This window comes from Salvia splendens, chromosome 19 (genome assembly GCF_004379255.2).
Source record: "Salvia splendens isolate huo1 chromosome 19, SspV2, whole genome shotgun sequence".
Taxonomy (NCBI): domain Eukaryota; kingdom Viridiplantae; phylum Streptophyta; class Magnoliopsida; order Lamiales; family Lamiaceae; genus Salvia; species Salvia splendens.
Window position 1 is genome coordinate 7862597 of NC_056050.1, and position 7782 is coordinate 7870378.

Here is a 7782-nt window from a genome sequence, read left to right on the forward strand (position 1 = left end):
ATTTTTTTATTTATTGAAAATTATTGATTTGAGTTTGAGTTGTTTAGATTGAAAGTTTTTCAGGTAATTGATACCTAACAAATTGTTGTTGTAATTCAATAGAGGAAACATTTTTTTTAGTCCGCAAAGTTTGTCAAACTATCATTTTTGTCCGTAAACTTTGAAAATATCTTTTGAGACGTGTCAACTTTGACTTAATATCATTTAAGCTACTTTTTCACTATTTCGATTTTTTTGGGGACAAAAATACCCTCAAGACCATGAAGGACAAAGCGAGTATCGTTTACAATATAGCCCCTATTAAATAAATTTTATGCGTCCGTCCCTGAGTGTGGCAAATATATTACGGTCAAATACCCGTGAGATGGAAGTTGCATATCGTGTTCGGCTGACAAATGTGACTCGTTTTCTCTTAAAGTACGGATTGTCTTTTTGTGAACAATGTGAGTCAAATAGTTCTTTAAACTAAGATAATTTTCTGGAGTTACTTCTATGGTTTCATGTCATCAACATAACGATGATGTATCTAAAACTTGGGGTACAAATGCTCACGGTAACAATCAAATGAATTCTCTATGAATTCAAAAGGAATTAGCAAATGTTTGTGCTTCGCAAGTCACACTTTCCATAGTTAAAGATATTGGAGATAAAGTGTTAACTCTTTTGGTTAATGAAGCTCAAGATGTTTCATTAAAGGAGTATATGAGAGTTGTTTTCAGATATGTGAATAAAGAAGGATATGATTGAGCAATTTATTGGGATTGTGCTTGTAACTGGCACTTCCTCTCATTATTTGAAATACGTTATTGAATATTTATTGGTGAAAGCATATTTTGTCTCTATCTAATGTGAGAGGTCAAGGATACGATGGAACTTCTAATATGCAGGGTGAGTTTAATAGATTGAAATCCTTAATATTGCACGAAAGTTCATATGCCATGTATATTCATTGTTATTCTCACCAACTCCAATTAATTATTGTTATTGTTGCTAATGGTATTAGAGTTGTGAAGAATGTCTTTAACTATGTCTCCATGATTGTGAACCCTAAATATGGTCGAGGCATCTTGTAAGAGAAATGAACAACTTAGGAAGCTGTAACATGACAGATTAGTTGAAAAACTTACTAATGGAGAAATGATAAGTGGAAGAGGTAAAAATCAAAAGACTAGTTTGATAAGGCCTGGAGACACTCCTTGGGGCTCACATTACTTCACATTGCTTCGTGTATGCTCTATGTGGTTTTTGGTTGAGAAGTGTTGGCAATTGTATGTGACGATGCCACTTCATACCACAAAAGGCTTGATCAAAATGATGGATAGTTATGAGTTTGTTTTCGCTTTGCATTTGAGAAACATTTATTAGGAATAAATAATCAATGAATTGTCTCTTGCCTTATAACGAAAAGATCAACATATTATTCAAGCATTCAAAGTGTGAAAACATCAGTAGCAAAGTTTTAGAGGGAATGGATGGGAAAGTCACACTTGATCAAGCAATTAAATTTTGGGAATTGCACAATATATCACACGTTGATATGAATGAAATTATATAACGTCGTGGTTGTAAGAAGCATGGAGCATAATTGATCATGAATTGATCATGTAGAACGATGGACTGAAACTCTCAAATTATTTCTCGGGTATAGAATGTGGCCAAAAGGTTCCTTTGATGAAGCTTTAGGGGTATTTATAGGCTTTCAAGTCGTGCTCCTTGATATGGTATATCTTCTATCCAAATAAAGTAAGCCTTGGAGAGAAAATAGGTTAAATTATGCATCGCTCGATCCCAGCAGGTCACTGGACAGGTCACAGCGGACCGCTGTCGAGTCCTAATCTCTCGGAACACTTTCTAGGGGGTCGCTGGTCGTGTCTTCTTCTAGGCATGAATTTTGAGGCCAACCGTTGCTTCTTCGGCGGTCGATGGGTTCCAATCTTGTGCTACCACGTGGCACGAAACATGCAATATTATAAACACTAAAATGCAATATACATTTGTAAAAGTGATAGATGGATTTCGGCATATTGCATTTTAATTATAGGTAGATTGCATTTTTATTGTTGAGTTTTGCATTTTAGATATAGACTGTTTAATTTGCATTTTATATATAGACGGATTGCATTTATATATAGTTTATTTTGCATTGTTGACAATTTATGTTAAAATGCAAAACTCAACAATATAAAATGCAATTTGCCTATAACTAAAATACAATCTGCAGAAATGCATATATAGCTTCACAAATGTATATTGCATTTTAGTGTTTACAATATTGCATTTTTCGTGAACGTGACAGCACGAGATTGGATGTACGTTAGCACTCTAACTAAGGATGAGCCCTAGTGCTTCGCTGTGGTCATATTCTCATCTATATAAGTTCAAAACGTTTACTTTCAATCCAACAAATTAATCATTTTGAAACACTATAATTTTAAAGTTCGAGTTTTGAAGCTTCAAGTCATTGTTATCATTTATCGTATTCCCGAATTATAAATTCTGGATCCGCCTTATGTCAATATTCATGATCACTGAGGTAACTTACCCGAAATCAAAACACTGATAATAGTAGTTTGAAAGTGGAATCATTCAACGTAAACACAGTTACACATGGATGCATTATATTACTAACTCACCCTTAAATTGCTAACTACAACTAAATGATAAGCATTAGATCTTCAAATCAAGGGCCAAGATCATTCAACCCGAGTATGAATACTACAGTGAACAAAAAATATCAATTATGGTATTTTTGTCAATTAACAACAAATTTGTTATAACTAACTTTTAAAAACTATCTCAAATTTCAAAACTTTAAATGCATATAACTATCTCGATTTAAATTATTTTTTCGCACAACATATATCAAATTAAAGATAATTTTAAAAGGATTTCAACGAGATCCTACGTGCATATATTTTGATGTCAAAATTTGATAAAATTTTCGTAAATGTTCATATATTTCGTAAAGCAGTTTTATATCAATATAGCTTACATAATATGATAATATAATGCTTGTACAATGTCAATATGAAATTGTGCTGACATTGTCATGTATTCATGTTGATATATATTATCTTTTTAATATTAAAAAATGAAAAATGAAATTACACGTGATAATTTATAGACCATTATCTCTAAAATCAAATCATGTGATCTTAAATTAGTTGTACTCATCAATTAAGGAGTGGGTTAGCAATTGACACCTCCGTATAACACATATCTAAATAGTAGAGAATTTTTTTCTCTTTCCATCAATCATAGAAAACAATAAGTCTGCTCTAAACCAGAAAGATCAACTTAGCAAAACCGTTACATTCTTGTGTAGAGCGAGTTGCTTGCATTTCTAATGCTACTACATCAAATCCAGAGTTGAAGTATGTATTTGTGTTGTCCTAAAAAGGTGAAAAACTAGAAGTTTGATTAGTTTAGTTATGATCATTTTATATATACATACATAAATGATATTGGCATTTGTGAGGACTAATGGCGTAAGGATGGACTTCTTAGGCCACTCAAGTTCTCAAGCTTCTCTAGGAATCTCTTGTTTGTAGCAATGATGGTTGGCTTGATAGTAGGAGGCGGTTCGTCCTTGTTGGGGTCGGGCTCCCCATTCTCCCCATGAAGTCGAGCAGCGTGGGCTTCGATGTAGGGGTGTCTGCGTCCGACTTGGGCGGGATGAAGGGCTTCACTTGTTCCCCGGAAGCCTGGGAGTCGATGAGCATGACATGGTCTATTCTCGAGAGCACGGTTAAGGCCAGACTCTCGATGATTCTTGAGTATCTCTCGAGAATGGCGTGCCCCACGTTTCTGTTGTATTCGATCTTGCTTATGTTTAGATCGGATTGAGGGATTCCTGGGAAATCTATGCTTGAGAATGAGCAGGATTGTCTCTGCTCTATCTTCGAAGATCTCTCTCTTCTCCATGCTCACAGCCGATCCCCAAGCCGGCTTGCTGTCCTTGGCATTCATCTTCCTCTCCCAGATCACCACCGATGCCTCGATCTTGTTCTTCAGGTCAAGGATCTTGTGCTCCGATGACAGGTCCACCGACTGGAGGAACACGTCCGGGTCAAAGAATTCATCCGTGATGCTCTTGTACATTGCATCCCCGAGGCTCGCTCTCCCGTTCTGCCCACACCACACCACACCCTCTTACCAAATCTCGCAACAAATCTAAATAGGGTAAATAGTCATTTAAATCAGCAAGTTTGGTCAAAATCTAGTCTATTTAAAATCTAGTAATTAAATCACTAAGTTTCAATTTTTCTAGTTTATCGGGTGAGTCGAATTTTAAGTGGAATCTTTGCATCTCTACATTGAAATCCATCTTGAAATTTCAATCAAACTTTAAGAACAAGCTCCTTATGATTACACTTTGGATTATACACGCATCATTTTCGTGATTTAAATCCCAGTCCATCTTGAAATCTCAATCACGTCAACAAAGATTCCACCTAAAATTCGACTCATATGATAAACTAGAAAAATTGAAACTTCGCGATTTAACTAGCGGATTTCAACCTTTATGGGATAGACCAGATTTTGACCAAACTTGGTGATTTAAATGGCTATTTACCCATCTAAATAATGCCTTAAACTACAAATCTTGATTACCATGGGGAGAGCTTCTATGTAGCTCTCGGGGATCTCCATCTCCGTCAAAACCTGTGCGTTTATCGCCATCGCTGCTTTCAGAACTTGGTTCACAGAGTCCTTCTGATACTGCAGCCATTTTCGTGTAACCTCGGACAAGCCATTTGGAAGAACCTTTGGCGGCGGGATCCACCATTTTTCGTTGTTGCTCGGCCCCTTCTCGTAGTAGAACTCATTCTGATCCTTGAAGTTATCCAGGCAGTCCCGTCTCACCGCCACAATTATCAATATCGTAGAAAATTGAGGAATTGAAGATGATATCATCAGTCTTACTTACAAGGAGCATGCCATCCAGTTTCTTCAAGGCAGGAATATTCATGTGAAGGTCAGTTCTCTGTCTTGTTATCATGATCTGGTGTGGAGACAAGTATGTTGTTAAGCTTTCAAATATGATGGAGAAGGAAAGAAGGAGAGAAAAGTGAGACCTCCATGTTGCTACCATCTTTGGCCTTTTGTTTAGAAGGAACAAATTAAACAATATGGTCTGCGACAGACAATCTCCTTTTTCCACCTTGCCTTTGTTTCTGGTGCCATCGGCTCTAATTTCTTTTGCTCTCCAAATGCAGAAGCTTATAAAATTGAACGAAAAACTGTCATTTTTAGAGAACACGGAGGTCATTTTTTAGATCATATTTTCTAAAACGAACTAAAAATGACCTCCCTCGCTGTTTTAGTTTTGTGTGGAGTAGCAGCAACCTGCCAAGTTCGTAATAACATTCGACAAAGCCAGAGCAGAAGAGACGCCTTTTCCACCACCGGACATATCCTCTCCTAGAAGCAACTACGAAACTTTTCCTTCACCATATCCAAATCTACATCACACCAAACACCATTTTATAAACATATTTAAAATTCATCAGGACATGTATTTTTACCTGAGGGGGGGCATCGTTAGGCTTAACAGCCTCGGTCCGTTGCTCAACAGGCGGGGCCGGCTGCTGGCCATTGGGCTGGAAGCCTGGCTCTTGGAGAGAGGATCGTAGTCAGCACCATTAGTGTCGACGATCAAACTCTTCTGCCTGATCCCATCAAACATCCCCTTAAACTGCCCCAACTTGGCTCGCAAATGCTCCTTCTCCTCCTCTAGCACGCGCACCATTTTCGCGTTTTTAACTTTTATGATCCAACCTCGAAGCTGACCCAACTTCGTTATTTATTTTTTTTTTTTTTGTGGCTTCCTCTTGGATTAGCTAGAGAGAGGGAGCTAAGGGTTATTATTTTCGAGGGAATGTGATTATTATCAAACTTTCTTCTTTTATTTTTCCTCCCAGTTTATCAATGTGGGAACGTGGGGTGCATGCTTTCTCCATTCATTGTCTGGTTTTACCATGCTTCTAAAATTAATGGTGTTTTCAAGATTCATTAGAGCCAACAATTTCTCTCTCACTCCCACACACTAAATAAAGATCAATTTAGACATGCTATAATTTTAAAGTTAATGACATAAATTATTATCATGAACTATTTATTTAGAATCTACTCACCTAACAATTAAAAAAATATACTCAAACTTTCGGGAATACTTAAAGGATAAAGAAAATTAAAAATTTAATTTGTTATAAAATTATTAATGAACAAAAGATTTTAGAATAGAGGATTAAATATGGAATGTGACACTTAAGAAAAAGCTCATAAAGGGGAAGAAAAGCCCAATAATAAAGGCCCATTAATAATCCAGTATTTTTCAGAGCCCAAACCCATCTAATCTTGTTCCTATAAGAGCACCAGCAACGCGGGCGCCGGCGTTCCGCGTGCCGTTCCTCCGGAACGAAAGCGCAGCGGAACGCGTTGCGGCGCATGGTTTCGTCGCGGTGCCGTTCCCATGCCGTGCCGGGTGCCGGCGGCACGACTCGCGGCACGGTCTGTGCCGCCACACGCTTCGGCGACGTGGCTCTCCCTGTGTCGTGCGTGACGCCCACTCGCCGGCCCGCGAGTGGGCGACGTCACGTGCTGACGCAATAATTATTTTTTAAAAAAAATTCGATTTTATAAAAAAAAAATTAACGGTAATATTACCGTTTTTTAATTTTTTTTAAAATTTTTATTTTTATTTTCTTATTCTATAAATACTCCTAATTCATCCTCATTTCACACACAACTACACATCTATTCTTCCTAAATCAACTTCATTTCCTCTCCAATTTTCATATTCAATCTCTTCACAAATGTCCGGCGACGGCAACTACGGCGGTGGCGGCTCCGGTGGGTGGGATCTCAACGCGTTCGGCGATTGGGAGACCATGTACAACACACTTGGTGGTTCCGGTTCGTCGACGCCGGGTGGGTACCAACCACCCACTTTCGATGTGGATGCATACGCTCGACCCTCCGCCTCGCGGCCTTCTCAGGGATTGTCCCAGATTCGGGAGGATATCCCTGTTGAACCCACCAAGGGAGGAGGCCGAGGCGGTGGAAGCTCAAGGGCTGCGTCTGAGGCGGCCGAGGAGGAGGAGGAGAAGGAACAGGAGGATCTTGGCCGGCATCCGTACAACAACGAAGAAACAAAGGCGGTGTACAACGTCTGGCTCACCGTCTCGTACGATCCCATCGTCGGGAATCAACAAGCCGCCAAGTGCTTCTGGGAAAAGGTCCGTGATGTCTACCACCAGACTAAGCCGAAAGGGGCCCGGAAGCGCAAATATGCAATGCTCCGTTCTCGCTTTGGCCGAGTCGACGTACAGGTCAAAAAATTCTGCGGCATCTACTCGGCCGAAGCGGCGCACTACCAAAGCGGAGCTTCGGGCGCCGACATTCTGAGGGCGGCTTTGCGCGCCTTCCACCAGGACACCGGTCTACAGTTCAAATTTGTTGATATTTGGCAGATCGTCAAGGACGAGGAAAGGTGGGCCGGCGGTGTCCGCTCCAGCTCGGGCTCAACCTCAAAGCGCACGAAGCACATGGCGAGCGGCAACTACTCGTCTGGTGACATCGGTGAGGCCAGCGAGGGTGAACCGTAGGTGTTTGGGGGTACGGCTGGCGAATACGGGGGATCCAGCCGTGGGCGCCGTCGGCCGCAAGGGACGAAGGCGGCTAGAGCGAGGAAGGGTCGAGGCGAATCAAGCCAGCCGGCCTCGGGATCGGGCTCGCGGGGAGGCTCGGACACACTTATGGTGGCGTACATTACTGCCA

The 7782-nt window shown here is 40.1% G+C and overlaps 1 pseudogene; it reads right to left on the reverse strand.

Moving 5' to 3' along the window:
- Positions 1-3400: 3400 nt before the first annotated feature.
- Positions 3401-5752, reverse strand: LOC121778962 (annotated as a pseudogene).
- Positions 5753-7782: the final 2030 nt, after the last annotated feature.